Source organism: Panthera tigris, chromosome E3 (assembly GCF_018350195.1).
Source record: "Panthera tigris isolate Pti1 chromosome E3, P.tigris_Pti1_mat1.1, whole genome shotgun sequence".
Lineage (NCBI taxonomy): Eukaryota > Metazoa > Chordata > Mammalia > Carnivora > Felidae > Panthera > Panthera tigris.
Genome location: NC_056675.1, coordinates 5,848,452 through 5,864,920, shown reverse-complemented (window position 1 = coordinate 5,864,920; position 16,469 = coordinate 5,848,452). Strand labels below are relative to the sequence as shown.

Here is a 16,469-nt window from a genome sequence, read left to right as displayed (position 1 = left end):
ACCCACCAGTTACAAGACAGAGTTTGGCTGCCACAGGAAGGTGGGCTGGATCACGGAGAAAGCCTCACCCCCAAGACCCAAGGACACAGGACCTGCCTAAGATCAAAGCTGGGTCAGGAAACAGAATATTTTTGTCCACCAGCCCCAGACTAGCACCAAGGGGGAGGCACGTGACCTGGACACCCTCTTTGAGGTGCAGACATGCAGACAAGACTGAAAGCTGAGAATGTAACAGAAATGATAGAAACTCTCTGCACCCCAGCCACCACCCTAAACACAAAGCATCTCTAGAAAAATTTGAAGCTGGTGGTGCACTGAAGGTAACTACATCAACAAAACCCAAACCCAGTTTTATTCCTGACTAGTTTGACCCACCCCCCACACTAGCAGTCAAGCAGAAGAAAAGGCTTGCCCATTTGCAGGCATAAGTATTTCAGTCTCTGCTGTTCTACATACCATGTCTGGCATTCAACCAGAAATTATAAGACATTCAACAAAGCAAGTGAAAAACAACTCCCTGCAAAGAGATATAATAATAAAAAGAACCAGACTCAGAGATGACCCAGATGTTAGAACTAGGAGACAGAGATTTTTAAAATAACTATAAATAAGGGTGCCTGGGTGGCTCCATCGGTTAAGCATCCAGCTCTTGATTTCCACTCAGGTCATCATCCCTGAGGGGTTTGTGGGTTAAAGCCCCACGGGAAGCTGTCAGTGCAGAGCCTGCTTGGGATTCTCTCATGTGCTCGCTCTCTGCCCCTCCCCCACGTGTGTTCTTTCTCTCTCAAAAAATAAACTTTAAAATATTAAACAAATAAATATGAATAATATGTTGAATGCTCTGGTGAGAAAGATGAACAACATTCATGAACAGCTGAGAAATTTTAGCAGAGAGATGAAAACTGTTAGAAAATCAACTGTGGTAGAATTTTTTAAAATAGTAATAAAGAGAAGAGAAATGCCTTCAAAGAGCTTATCAGAATAATTCACACTACTGAGAAAAGAAAAGTGAACTTTTAAGGGAGGTCAATGGAAATTACCCAAACTAAAACACAAAGAAGAGTTTTAAAAAGAGCAAAAAACCATTTTAAAGGATAGAGCATCCAGTAGATATTGGACAATAATGAATGGTCTAACAAGTATAGTTGAAATCCCAGAAGGTAAAGAGAGAGGCAATAAGGCAGAATAAATATTTGAGGAGATAATGGCCAATAATTTTCCAAAAATAAAATAACATCAAATTACAAACCCAAGAAGGTCAGAGGGCCACACCAGAATAAATAGCCTATTCCCTACAATGCAAACAAACAAAAAACTCAGACAAGTCTTACTCAAACTTCCGAAAACCAGTGATAAGGACAATATCTTGAGGGCAACTAGAAAACAGACATGTTATATACAGAGGTGTGATTGTAGAAGATTTTTCGTCAGAAATTATGGAAGCCAGAAGATAACAGATTAACATCTTTAAAGTATTGGAAGATAAAGACCTGTCACCCTAGAATTCTCTCTCTCAAAAAATAAACATAAAATAAACACCTTAAAAAAAAGCAGAAAGAATTCATTATCTGCAGATATATAGTGTAAGAAAATTCTTCAGGAAAAAGAATATGGTACTAGACAGAAATCTGGATCTACACGAAGAAATTAAGATCTCCAAGAACAGTTTAAAAGAAGGTAAAGATTTTTAAAACTTTTTTTTTCTTATTTTAAACTGTCCTAAGAGATAAACCTGAGTATCCAAAGCAAAAATAATTGCAATATATTATGACAAAGGATTTGTGTGTCAAAGGTATAAAGAACTCTAAAAAAAAAAAAAAACAAAAAACCTCAAAACAGAATCTAATTTTTTTTAATGGGCTAAAGTTTTGAGCAGACAATTTACCAAAGAAAATATACACATGGCAAATAAGTACATGAAAAGATACTCAACATCATTAGTCATCAGGGAAATGCAAATTCAAACCACAGCAGGATACCACTGATTACCTATTGGAGTGGCTTCAAACCGACAAAAATCTGGCATCACTGAATGCCTGTAAGGATGGGGCAGCTGACACTCTCATGCACTGTGGGGGTCTGGGGTGTTTTGCTTTTGTTTTGTTTTGTTTTGTTTTGTTTTTAATTTATAAAAGGAGTTTATTTATAGTTTAAATATAGAAATTAAAATTTTCCACAACAAATATCCTAAAATTAAATGAGTGTTCTTGGCTGTCATATTCTGGGGAGACATTGAACAAGAACTTTTTAGTTAACATTGTTCTATTTTTTTAAATTTATTTGAGTGTGGTTGACACACAATGTTCCATTAGTTTCAGGTGTACAACATAGTGATTCGACACGTTTAAGCCTTAAGCTCTGCTCGCAAGTATCCCTATCATCTGTCACCATACAAGACTATTCCAGTATCATTGACTGTACTCCTTATGTGTGCCTTTTATTCCTCTGACTTCCTCATTCCATAATCGGAAACCTGAATCTCCCACTGCCCTTCTTCACCCATTTTGTCCACCCCCCGGAACCCCTCCCCGCTGGCAACGATCAGGTTGTTCTCTGTGTTTACAAGCCTGATTCTGCTGTTTGTTTGTTTGTTTATTCATTTGGTTCTTGGGTTTTTTTTAGATCTCATGTATGAGTGAAATCATATGGTATTTGTCTTCCTCAGCCTGACTTATTTCACTTAGCATAACACATTGCTGACAGGAATACCAAACGGTATAGCCATTTTGGAAAGCAGTTTGGCAGTTTCTTACGAAGTTAAACATACACTTAGGATAAGACCAGCACATCTCACGTCTGGTTATTTACCTGAGAGAAATGAAAACTTATGTTCACGTAAAACTTGAAAAGGAACACTTAAAGTATCTTGATTCATTATCACCAAAAAATACTGGAAACCTTCCAAATGCCTTCAAGAAGGAAAGGGATGAATGAACTGTGGTCCATCCACACCATGGAATACTACCGAGCAATAAAAAGGAACGAACGACTGATACACACAATAACAAGGCTAAATCGCAAATGCATTGCTAACTGACAGAAGCCAGACTCAGAAGGCCACATACTGTATGACTCCATGTATGCGATATTCCGGAAAGGCAAAATTATACAAACAGAACACAGATCTGGGATGCCAGAGGCAGGAAATGGGTAGACAAGTTGACTATGTGAGAGGCGTGAGGGAACTTTCTGGGGTGATGATATGGTTGCACAACTCTGGGCCTCTGTTGCAACTCATAGAACCAACCATATGCTAAAAAGGGTGCGTCTTGCTCTGTGTAAAAGATACCTTAATTAGAAAAATGGACAGACCAGGCGCTCTTAGCTTCTGTCTTGGGGTCATACTGTTGAGAAGCTGCTGGGCTGTGTGGTATAATGGCTTCCAAGTCTTCCCTGCATCGACACTGCAGCATTCTGGACAGGAAAGGCCTAAAAACAATCCAACCAGAATGTATCAAATACCTGCTACTGATAAGACCAGGTCAAGACAGTGTATGGGGAAAATGACTTATGTTTATTCAGTGCCTCTTTGCTCTTATCTGAACTCACCGCAGATTGTCACCCACGCAAAAACTTACAAAGGGCTTCTCCCTCCAAACCACCCATCTGAGCCCCTAGTGGGAGGGACACAGTCTCCTTGCAGGACTGACTGGACGGCGGCTCTGCCAAAGGATCAGAGGTGGAGCCCTCTCAGTGGCTTCGCAAACAAGGGTAAATCAGGGCAAATCAACTTCCATCTCCCATGTGCAGCACAGGAACATTTATGTATGTGGAGTTTGGTTAAAATGGGATTCGAGGTCTTGAAGGGGAGGAGTGGAAAGAAGGAGGCATTGGAAACGGGGTGGGGCACAGGCCAGCACTGGACAGGCCTGGGTGACAGTGAGGGGGCCGTGGAACACGTACTTCCCCCCCTGCCCTTGTCAGGCAGAGTGGGCTGTTTGCAGTGCACCCAGACAGCTCCTTTCAGTGGCTCCATGCCCTCCTCAGCCATAGCTAAAGACTTGCCCAACCACAGCCCACCCCAAAAGGGACACCAGACTTCTTTCCCTATTGCTGGTGCAGACCTGCCTCGGAGGCCCGGATGTGCCTCACCGAAGTGTCAGTTCCAGAGGCCTTGTCTGTCTTGGCCATCGCTATCCTGCCAAGACCTGACACAGCACCTGGCCATACTCGGGAAATGCTTGATGAGGGCATGAATGAATGGATTGGTTTCTCCGGACAAAGTCCTCTCTAGAAACAGCCTGCACGTCTAGAGGCCAAGTATCATCAGGCAGAGGCCTTGGCTCACAGAAGGATCTGACCCTTCTTTGCAAGTCCTACATGGGGCCAACGTGGCTTATGGAACCAGAGCCCCTCTCTTGGGCCACGTGGGTCTTTATCATTATAGGGAGGTTAGGGGAAGCAACCACAGAGAGAGTTTTCCCCGACCTCAGCCCTGCCCCATTCTCCTCTGTTCCAAGAAAAGAGAAGGAAGAACAAAACAGAAACCCGGTCCAGTAGGGCCACAGCCAGCCAAGGATGCGGCCCAAGCATCACTCACTAAGCCACACTTCGGAGCCTGCCATAATCACTGGGAACACAACCAGTGCACCCGGAGCTGAGACCGAGAGCCAAGTCAGATGCAGGGACGAGCAGAGACAGGCCAGGCCAATCATGGCTCGTAGAATGGAGTGAGGCCAGTCCCTGGCCTCCCTCTCATCCCCAAGATCCAGACCAGGTGTTCCTCCAGCTGGGGCTTCAGCCACTGGTATGGGCCCTGGTTCTCAGGGCATCAGGGTCACAATAGGCCCCTGGGATCTTGGTCTGCTTGCCTGGCCTGGCTGGAAGGGGCCTGAACTGTGGTGCAGTGATCCCAGGTCCATGCCTGCCCCTCGGAATATTCATACCGCACCCAGGCATTTGGACCCTCCGCGACGCACAGGCCTGACCTCCCATCCCCACATCTCCCACGGTGTCAGCTTGCGTCCCGTGCTCTAGACACATGGATCAGCTCGCCTTGCCTTTCCCCCAGTGCATCCTGTACATCCCCCCGACCCACTCGCACTCCTGCCGGTGTCATTCTCTGCACCTGCAATGCCTGCACTCCCATCTTTGCTTAACAAAATTCTGTCCATCCTCCAAAACCTATCTTGGATGATGCATCCCCCCCACAAAGCTTTTCTGATCCTGTTGACTCAGTGGTCACCAACTTGTGATGGGGGAGACCAGGGAACGTTACCATAATTACACCCCACCCTCCAGTCCCCTTCACTGTGATCCTGCCCCTGGAAACCATGATACTTGGTATCATATGATAGCTTCCCCTCACCAAGTTGAGAGCTACCGCTGTGACCAGACATGGCTGTTCCATCTTGGTGGTGCTACATGGTGTTGCAGTGATCTGTGAACTTGGCTCTGAGGAGTTTCTTCTGGCCGCATGGCAGTGTAGCTTAAGGAAGGCTGGCTGCCTGTCAGGCCACGTGGCACAGACGTCTGCCACACGCCGGCCCCACGTGGTGAACCTTGCCAGCGTCTCTGAGAGCATCAGCCTCAGGCTTGTCTCCTCTTAACCACTCACAGGAGACTGGTGTGTAAGGCCAACTTGACAATTTATGAGGAGATCAAACTAACAAAGATATTAACATAAGCCTGACCAGCTCCTCCTCTCCCTATAGGCACCCTGTACAGGAAGCCAATTGTAAATAGAAGGTGGTTTAGAGAGCCGGGAACCAGAGCAGCAGTGAGCAATTAAGCCACTTCGTGATTGGCGTGTTCACCGCATTGGGCTCTGTGTATCAGTCAGGTGTTATATGATGATGTCACCTAACAAACCCAACACCTCACTGGCCTAAACCACCAGCGTTCATTCCCCATTCACAAGTTTGCAGGTGGACTATGGAGGCCCTATTTCGGGCTGCAGTGTGGGGTCAGGTCAGCTCCACATGTGTCTCATTCTGGGGACCCGGACTGAAGGGGCTTCTGGGACAAACTCTTCTCGGGGCAAATGGCAGAAGCATAAGAAGCAGGCAAACACGCAGGCACGTTTAGGCCCCTGCTCACATCACGGTTACGAACATTCCACTGGCTGAAGCAAGCCAAGGCCAAAGACAACAGGGCTGGGAATAGACTCGCCTCAGGGAAAGCATAGCAAGGGCAGGGAGGGAAGGAAGAGTTGGGTACAAATAGTGCAAGCTGCCACCCACGAGCAGCCCGGGAAGTGCCTCCAGGCCACAAGGACACCCCTGCCGCAGGGTGGGACCAGGGCGCCAAATCCCCAGCTGTGCTGGGCAGGCGGGGGAGGGGGTCCTGTCCGGTGATTTGTTTTCTGCACCGCACGGTCTTTCTTGATGTAAGTTCCGCATTAAATCCAATTACAGCCCTGCTGACTGACTCTCTCTTAAGGTGACTTTGCGCACTGAGCTCTGATGTAGGAGGTCTCAAGTCCATAATTCAGCTTCTCCAAGGTGAACCTTCTCTCCCTTACTTCCCCGATCTTTCAGGATGCCTCACCACTGCCCGCGGGTACCTCTTCCACGAGAAGGCCACTCTGTGAGGGCAGGGACCATATCTGCATGTTTGTGTCCCCCCAAATTCCTATATTGAAACCCGACCCCAAAGGTGATGGTGTTAGGAGGTGGGTTCTTTAGGGGCACCTGGGTGGCTCAGTCAGTTGAGTGTCCTAATCTTGATTTCAGCTGAGGTCATGGTGGGGCCCTGTGCTGATAGCGTGGAGCCTGCTTGGGATTCTCTGTCCCTCCTCTGCTGCTGCGTTCCCTCTCTCAAAATAAATAAATAAACTTGCAAAAAAAAAAAAAAGTGAGGCCCTTAGGAGGTGACTAAGTCATGAGGGTGTAAGGGTTCTGCCCTCATGAATGGGACTAGTGCCCTAGTAAAAGGGACCCCGTAGAGCCTCATAGCCCCTTGCACCATGTGAGGACACAGCAAGAAGACACAGTCTAGGAGCCAGCTCTTACTAAACACCACTTCCCAGCCTCCAGAACTACAAGAAATAAAGTTGTGTTGTCTCTAAGCCACCTAGTCTGTGCTATTCTTATTGTAGCGGCTGGAACAGACTAAGGTAGAATTTCCCCAACGATCTCAACACACCTACACGGAATTGAGCGTTGGCTCCCAGAAGCTTCAGGAAAACTGATATGAGAGCACCCATTTTCCTTGTGTGTATCCCCGCTAAGCTCCATGAGAAGGACGGTCCCTTGATCGCCGGCATATCTGCAGCGACTGGAATGGTGCTGGTCACAGGGAGAAGCCTAATAAATAGCTGTGACTAAATGAATGGGTTCTTGTTCTCCTCCTTTCATCAGGAGCTGCCAGTGACGTCCCCATCTTCGCTGCCTCTCAGCCTGACAGCCTGAGAATTGTCAAGGACATCTCCTAGATCATTGTCCCTGCCACAGCTCTGCCAAACAGGCACTTCTCACGGGAGGACAGAACAGAACGTTCCCTCTCAACACCTTTTCCCACTGGTTTTTGCATTTGCCTCCCTCAGACTCAACAATGGCTGATTCAAGGCCATGAGTCATGCTGGCACCGAGTGTGAATTAATGGGGGCTGTTGGACGTCACAACGTCACAAGAATCACACCCACTGACAAGGTGCTGCTCCGTGTATGCTCAGAGACCAACAAGGAAATGGTCTTCTGGCCACTTGGGGGGCCGGAATTCCGGCCCCCACCTTCCGCAGGTCATTGTGCGGATGAGCCTCTGCCTTCTTCCCGTGGCACATCCACGACCCCTGCTCCCCTCCGCGGGGTGCGGCTCTGACCGGGCACGCCTCTCAGGGAGGCCACTGTGTCCTGCTCATCCGTGCAGAGCGCCGTTTCTGGGAGCAGGAGCAGTTACCTGTTGCCGGAGAACCATTCAGAAGCGAACACTGGAGTCTCTACTGACTGTTCTGTTCAGTTCTTACTCATTTTTAGTACACATTCAGTACGTGAGAAAAAGGTGTCCCTCTCCATCTCCAGACAAGGATGGGAAGGAGTGGGGGTGGCCTCCTGCCACAGCACGTTTCCTTTCCTGTTCCTTGTTTCGGAGGTTAATTGGTGTCCACCAGGGTCTGCTGGTGCATTTTTAACAGCATTGTAGCGGCCAGGGGGCATTTACTGATACTAGGAAATCAGATAGAAATGAAAAACAATATTTATCTCCGGGGGGCCTTTGGGGGCCCAGCTGCTCCTCCAGCCAGGCAGCCAAGGCGACCACGTTGTCACTACTCGTCAGCTGAGTGGCCTGGTTCCTACCATCAAGTCGGTCACTGTCCGTGATCGTGACAGGACAGGGACACAACTGCCTCAGGTGGGAGCAGTGGTGAAGCCCCAGAGGAAGCGGGGGATTCCTTTGCTTGTCAGGCTCACTTTTCTCAGGAAGGAAGAAGAGTCCTACTTGTGGTCAACAATGGCTGGCAGAGAACCCTCAGTCCCCTCATGACTGGAGTAGGGGGAGAACGTGGTGTTGGGGGTATCAAAAGAAATCTCTGCTTCTCTTGGACTCTTCTCACTCCGTTCTCTTCTCCAAAGGTGCCCTTGACACAGCACAGTGGGCAGCAACTAGAACGACAACATCACAAGCACAAGAGCATTTTACAGCTTCCATTTTTTTCCCCACAGCCGTTTTCTTATTTATTCCTCACTGCCCTTTATATAGGTGTTGTCGCTGTGCCCATTTTATAGACAAGACAACTAAGGCTTGGGAATTGTCAACGGCTCACCAGCCAATGAGTGATGAAGCAGGGGGCCAGTTTTGTCTGGGGTCAGCCCATCCTATGTGGATCATTTCCTTTGACCCCACACAGAAGGAGGGGGTGTGATGGTATTACCCTGAGACTATTGGTTCCCATCCAAGTGGGGAAGGCTCCTCCTGGCTGTGAGCTCTGGGCTCACACCACCAATGCTGCCATCATCTGGGAGGAGCAAACCAAGATAAGGGATGCTTGGGAACTAAGGCATCAGCTTCTCCGAGCAGGACGGGATCCCCTGGCCTTCTGTTCACGCTCAAATCGTGTTCATGTTCGGGCTGGTTGCCAAGGGCATAGCTGATGATTCCACCCTGGCAGCTCGCTAATACCCATTAACTTTGCTACCTGGGAAGTGCGACCCCAGCTCCCACCAGAGTGGCCCCCTCCACCTGTCCTGAAGTTTTTCCTTATTTCCAAATTTAATCCACATCCTGCCACCACTGCAGTAATTGGGGGCAAAAACTTCAAAACCTTATACCGCGTGAAGATGGAACTTTTTTTAAAAAAAAAATTGCTTCCCCAACCAATGGTGCCCCTAATGGAATCAGAAAACAGTTCTCTCTGGCCTTTCAGATGCGTCTTACAGGCGCTAGGCTTCCTTTGTCAGGGGAATCATTTTGTTTCTGTGGAGTGTCTTGTCTTACACCGAGCCAGGGTTTCGGGGCAGGGGAAAGAATCTGGACAGAAATAAAGAGATCTAGGCTCCTTTTGTTCTTTGCAGACAGATGCCTGAGAACTTTCCAGTGTCAGCCAATAAAAGGAAAGTCTATCTGGTCACAAGACTTAGTCTATTAATTTAGTTAAGCCTGTGAAGCGAGTTCTTTATCAGATTGTGTGTTTTTTTTTAATGATAATTGCCATAGCATCTGGCCCGGACAGAAAGGAACTCAGCATCAGAAATAGTTGTGGTGCCAGTGTCCTAATGACACAGGGAGAGCAGCCTCCATGGAGAAAAAAGACAAATGTCAGCACAGACTTTCAAATCCGAGCCAGAAATGTCTCAAAGCAAAGGCCAATGCTGTGGATCAAGGGTTCCCCCAACACACACACACACACACACACACACACACACACACACACACACACACACACACAGAGCTTTGTCTTGCCTGCTCTTAGATTAGCTAACCTAAATAGAAATATAAATTTAGATTGAAGCTAAGACTCCCCTCACCCCCACCACCACCGCCCCGCATCATCAGTGGTTACTCTGGAACTCAGGACCCAGGAACTGCCACGTTCTTGAAAGCCAGAGTGACCTCCAAACATCCAGAAATCCACTACCACTATTTAAATGTGATTGTCACAGCCTGGGTTCCTCATCCCCAGCCTGGGTTCATCCCTCTCCCTGTGGGAACCGAATAGGTATGGCCTAGTGGCTTCCTCTGGGAACCTCCCTGTCTTCCTTTCTCGATTCAGGAATTCAGGATCACACAATGGAAGGAATGCAGATTGGACCCCACCCTCTTCTCTGCAGTCCTGACCCTGACCGCAGCCACTGGCGTCAGCCTTGCGCTGGCTGCCCCAGGCCCTGAGCTTTCTCTCCCCAAGCCTGTTGAAGAGCTCCTTCCCTGCCTGGGGAGAGGTGGGGCTCACGTGCTGGGAGCCAGGGTTAATTGGGTGCCCTGGATTTCAGTTCTGTTGGTGGTGGCGTATCTCAGCAAGGGTCCTTGGAAATAGCTCTCCCAGGACGCACACCCTCCTCGGATGAAGAATGCCCCTAGCCTCTCTGCTCTGACCGGCGCTTCCTTCCCGAGGTTCACCTGGGGGTTTTCTCAAGTGTGGCACATGCCCTCCAGGAGTGGGGAGCAGCCCCCTCCTCCACCTAAGGCAGAATCTAATAAAAAGGGAGTCTTCTGCTGTTCTCTGAGGCAGAAAGTCTACGTGGGGCTGAGTCCTCCCCAGACTTGTGCTGTCCTTTCTGCCAGAGGAGCCGGACTAAAATGCAGGAACTCAAGGCTGCTCACGGGAAACCAGGAAGTCTTCACGCCTGGGTGTCAGGAGGACAGACAGACACTCACGCCCTGTAACGGACTCTACCTAAGGATTTATGATGAGGACCAGACAGGTCAGTTACAGCATGCCAAGGAATCCCTGTGAAGACGAGAACAAGTTCCTCCTTCCTTTCTTCCTTCCTTCTTTCCTTTCTCTCTCTTTCCCTTTCTTTCTGTCTTTCTCCCTCCCTCCTTCTTTTCTTCCTTTATTTTTCTTTTCTTTCTCTCATCAGTCCATCAAGCCATCCAACCGTCCACAATAGGAGCCTGTTGGTCAGGCCTTGTCACAGACAGCACAGTGCTGAGTCCGCGGTGGGGGGGTCAATCACTCCACGAAACTAAGAAACTGCCAAATGGGCTGGGCTTCATGCCTGCCAGAGTCTCATAGATTCTCAGATGCATTCCCCTTCTTTCGTTGGCATGATTAAAGGTGTACAACCAGCCCCCCTACTCAGTATTCTTCTGATGGGGTATCAGAGAAACTGTATGAAATATAACTGATGGGAGCAAACCAGATGTAACAGAATTTTCACTGCAAAAATTCCACTTCTTCTAGCCACTGATCTCCAATTCGTGCCTCGGATTTTGCATGATCTTTTGGGAACAGCCTTTGAGGTCTGACTGAGGCTGGAGCCAAATAGATCCTGATGCTTTGGACACACGGAGGCCCGGAGGTAAGAGGACCCCAGGTGGTCCCCACAGCCGGAGTTTCATCAGCCCGGTGGTGAGGGCAAGGCCTTCACTATTTGTCTCTGCTCATTACTTCCACTGAAATCACGAGTCTTCAGAGCCAGAGATGTGGATCAGCTGTTCTCCTGGGCTCCGCGTGTGCATCTCATTGTCTAAAGCCAGAACACAATGTACAAGAAATGGGAAAGCGAATGTCTGAGCAGCGCTTGTCGTTCACGAGGATCAGGCAGCAGCTGCCCCTCACTGGAGGCCCTGAGGGTTCGGGGTGTTGATGCCCGGTGCCGCTATCAGTGGGCCCTCCAAACGCTCTTCAGGAACAATCCTGTATCGTGTGAATTAATTACAGCAGGTAAAACCACCTGACCCTGCATCCAGTGGTCCTGCCCTCGAGCAGGTGGAGGGGAGGAGCAGGCACGAGACCGAATTGTGTTCTCCACATGCCCTGCTGTGTAGCGGCCCAGCCACATCTGTCCCAGAGAGAACCACCTGAAAACCGGAACCCCCTGACAGCCTAGGCGCCCCCTCAGAGAACGCAGGAGCAACGCTTCCTTTGGTTTCTATGGAGGCAGCCCACCAGGGCCATTCCTGTCCGGGGACCGGGGAGGTGGCATGGTTCAGAAAGCAATTGTGCCCTGGCCTTCCTAAGCGCGTGCACACGTACGTCATCCCAGTGGCTGCCACTGTGTCCCGCTCACACGTCCTATGCCAGGCACAGAGCTGACCTCATCATCTCAGTTAATGCCCGCGACAGCCTTGTCGGGTAGAGACTGTTATCCCGGCATCGCAGACCAGGAAACAATGCTCAGTCTGGCGACTTGCCTCGTGCCTGGTGGTCATGGGAGCTGGACTTCAGCCCACGTTGTCTGCATTTGGGGAGCTGCGTGTGCCTCTCACAGGAACAAACACTAGAAGGGAATGTGCAAAATAAAAAGGGTGGTGTGCCAACTCCTGCGTCCCCATCCTTGCTCTGCATCTGTACCGTGCCCTCTGGACACCCCGGAACGTCCCAAGTGCACAGCGTGCTGAACCCTCATCTCCCGATTCGAGCCTGGCCCCCATGCCTGTGTCTTTTAACCAGATTTTCTAAGCCATACAAGTACATTGAAGGTAACCTTGTCTCTTGCCACCTGCTACACCCGACGGGAAATCCTCTCTGCCTGACCCAGCATTCCTCCCCTAATGCCTGTACCACCCCCTCCTTGATCCCCTCCATCTCACTGCCACAGCCTGCCAGATGCATTAGGTCCCATGAACCCATCTGCCTGCAGGCGTGCGTCTCCATTTTCTGTTCCATTGAGACGTCTCTCCTGAGGCCATTACTGTCCAGCCTCAGTTTACCCCTAAAGCCTCATTTGCTGCCACCACCCCTCCCTGCACACAACCAGTCCCTGTACCCTCTTGTTTTACTTCTGTTCCCCAAACACCACGGCCTTTCATGGCTTGGTGCCCACATATCTCCAGGGGTACTCAGTGCTTCTCAAGTTCCTCTCTGCCCGGGTGCTCCACAACTCACCCCGCCGAGCGTCTCCCTCCTGCCCCCCTCGGTCCTGTGCGCTCAGGGGCATGGGCTACCACCCATCTCTGCTCGGCCAGCACTCAGCTCTGGGCTTGACTCCCAGGTGCAGCTCAGACAATGAGAGCTGGACAAATAAACCAGGGGCAAGAGGGAGGAGCCTGTGGGCACTGCCTGGGCCAGGAGCTATGTGAACTTGAACCGGCTCCTGGCAGTAACAGAGGATGGATGCACAAACAGCCTGGGACCCACAGTTAACTAACAGCCTTCTCTTCATCTGCACCTCGTGGAAGCAGAGTTGATGTACCCTCTGGGTTGGGGGAGATGGGGTTGAGCACCTCATCAAACACTCTGGGTGCCTGAGTCTCTCCACCTGGGTGAGTTGGCCTACCACCATGACTGCCCAGGGCCCAGTGCCGTCAGCTCCTAGGGCACCCAGGCAGAGGCACCCACCTTCCCCTCCTCCTACCTGCCAAAGGGCTCCTGTGCCTGAGTCAACTAGGCAACAACAAGCCCTGATGTGGGCTCCGTTTCTGACTGTGCGCAAGTTTGCAGGGATCACGAAAAATGTCCTCCAGAAGACCATCGAGAACACCAAATCCTTTGAGAGCCTCTTCATTTAGCTGTTTCCTTCCCTGAGAGGCTAGAAATGCACCCATGCATCCAGTCCGAGGCTCTGCTGCTTCCATGAATATGCAAAGCTGTTTGTTCAGTCCTGTGAACGTAGAAAAGAAGCCACCAGCAACGCTGGGTACTCCGCCGGCTGCCTGCCAGCGTCCCCCGCCCAAGCACATAACAGGGCCAGACTCCCGTGAAACATCAGGCTTCCGTGAGCTGTCCACCTGTGCATGCGACGAACTCTGGCCCTCTAAACAGGGTGATCCCGTCCCTGCTGCCACGGGTGACTGTTTCAGGTGACCCAGGGCTCAGCCAGTCAGCCCACAGCATTCCTGACACCGCCTCAGGGACGGACCTGTGTTCCAGTTTGGGGGAATGACACGTAAGGAAAATTTGCTAGGAACCTCCTAGGAAAAAAACACACCTTTGCTTTTCTGATTTTACCATATCTCAAAAGGAAAGTGTGGTAGTGGTTGCTCCAGGTTGAAACTCTGGAGGCCCTTTTGCCACCGCGAGGGAGGCTGCTTGATGACGAAGCTGCCATCTTGGAAGGCAGAGCCTGAAGGAAAACCGGGTGCTTGATGGCTTTATTGAGCTGCTGAATCCAACCAACCCTGCAACCCACCTCGTCGTTGAACCTTCCCATTCTGTGAGCCAGTTGGGCCCCTTTGGTGGTGGAGCTAGTGGGAGAGTTTTCTTTTTCGGGCAGCCCTGACAGCCTCGCTCCAGTCTGGAAAACGGCTTCCCGCAGAGCTGGGAGCTCTTCACCTGCATCAGCCGAGCCTCAGTCTCTCTGTCAGTGAAAGTGCTAGTTCATCAAACTCGCAGTGGACTGGGAGAGTAAACGTGGGTGTTGCAGAGTTCCCAGCACATAAAAGGTGCTCAATAAGTGATGTTTTCTCCCCTTGCCTTAGGCCACTTCAGGAGTCGATACTCCAGGATTTCGTTATAAAATGGCAGTCGTAATATTTGCCTTCCTCTCCTGAAGCGGCTGCTTTTAGGGTCAAATAAAAGAGATGTGAAAAAACTGAGCAATACGAAAGCCTCCACCTGGTTAAGGCATGAATATTGCAGACTCAGAGGGGCCCGATGGCCATGATCCGCTTAGGCTTCGCTATCCCTGCTGCCTCCTCCGGGAAGCCCACCCAGACACTTCCCTCCTCTGGACTCTCGGCCCCTGAGGTTCTCCCGTGACCCTCCTCACAGGCACAGTAACTGCACATTGACTTGCCTGCGTCCTGACTAGACACTGTGAGCACAAGTCTGCATTTGTCTCCTCTGCCCTGTATCTCGTACACAGGCAGGGGCAGAGGCTGGCCCTCGTTAAACAGTTCCAAAGAGAGGGAGACTCCCAAGGCCACTGTGAATGGCACCTTGGGAAAACTAGAAAACAGCATCCCTCCAGGCAGCTGGTGATCAGTGGGCACTGGTCTGGCCTGCAGACAGTTGTCCCAGCTGCCCCGTCAAGGTCATGGTGATTTTCCGTTGTCATTCTCTGCTCTTGTCCACCCATTTCTTTTCAGTTAACGCCCACCATGTCTCCGTTTCTGCCACTGCGTCTTCTGGTTCTGCCCCTTGCTCTCCACACCCCCACCTTGAGCTGGCCCTGGGGACTTTGGACACTGCCAGGCCTCTCCACCCTGTCTCTTGCTTCCGTTTCCCTCCACACGTCAACTCCTTTATTTCCCACTGTGGATGGCCTTTTTCCTTGTGAAAAAAAGATGCTCAGCCATGGCAGCTCTGAACTCACCTCCTCACAGTTTGGCAGCCCAAGAAGAGGGAATACAAATTTTAAAATCCCAGGGAAGCACTCTGATTGGCCTGGCTCAAATCATGTGCCCTCCCCTTGGGCCAATCCCTGAGCTAAGGTGCTATAGTTGGCAGCTCCCACTAGAATGGCCCCCTCAGGGTGATCTGGCCATCCCAGGGAGTGGGTGGGGGGTCTGGACAGACAGAAAGGGTCCACTGAACCCCCAGAACAGGAGCTCTGCTTAGCTCCTAAGGACTGTCCCACATGGCCGGGCAGGCACCTGTCTTTCCCTCCCCATGTCCCCACCTTGCCCTCCCTCAGCAGCCCTGGCAGAGAGGAATCAGAGTGTACAAGAAATTTGATGCTTACTTCCGGAGACACAGGTTGCATGCAGAGAGTTACAGAAAGCAAACTGAAGAAGAAAACAAGCAAATTGAGACACAGAGAGGTCTGACAGCCCAGCAGGGGCTCAATAAATGACACACTCTGGGGAGCCTGGGTGGCTCAGTAGGTTAAGTGTCCAGCTTCAGCTCAGGTCATGATCTCACAGTTCGTGGGTTTAAGCCTCGCTTTGGACTCTGTGCTGACAGCTCAGAGCCTGGAGCCTACTTCGGATTCTGTGTCTCCCTCTCTGTCTGACCCTCCCCCGTTCACACTGTGTCTCTCCAAAATGAATAAACGTTAGAAAAAAATTTTTAATAAATAAATGACACACTCTTCCTCTCTCTGTGGTCAGGCCTCTTGACAGCTGAGCCACTGTGAACTGTTGCTAAGTTTCTATACCAGACATCTCCCCCAGTGCCCGCTGGTGCCCCATTTTTACTCTCGGCTTTTGTCAAAATCCTGTTCAAATGTATCATCTAGGGACATCAAGGCACCACATCACTAACTATTCTTGTCAGTCTTTAGTAACTGATGAACTAGTCCTTCAGATTAGCCAGTGGGAGAGCCCAAGTTCTCTCAGCAAGAGGTATGAGACTCGGCATGCCACACTGCGTGTAAAGAAAAAGCCTCCTGGGAGAAGATGTCCGCACTCCCTTGTGGGGATTCTGAGCAGCCAGAAAGCAACGTGAGGACCCAGGCACTGTGGGGCAGAAGAATGCTGGGGAGACGCCATTGGGTGCTCATGTTTGAAATATTTGTCATGTTCCAAAGAAGAGGTGACTCTATTTCT

At 50.2% G+C, this 16,469-nt stretch overlaps 1 long non-coding RNA gene across 1 annotated transcript in view; it reads left to right on the top strand.

The window, feature by feature from the left end:
• The window catches only part of LOC122234615, a 46,283-nt gene extending 38,296 nt beyond the window's left edge, over positions 1 to 7,987 (top strand). The window contains exon 3 of the long non-coding RNA XR_006212459.1: positions 7,302 to 7,987. This is a non-coding gene — a long non-coding RNA (uncharacterized LOC122234615). The remainder of the gene's footprint in view (positions 1 to 7,301) is intronic.
• Positions 7,988 to 16,469: the final 8,482 nt, after the last annotated feature.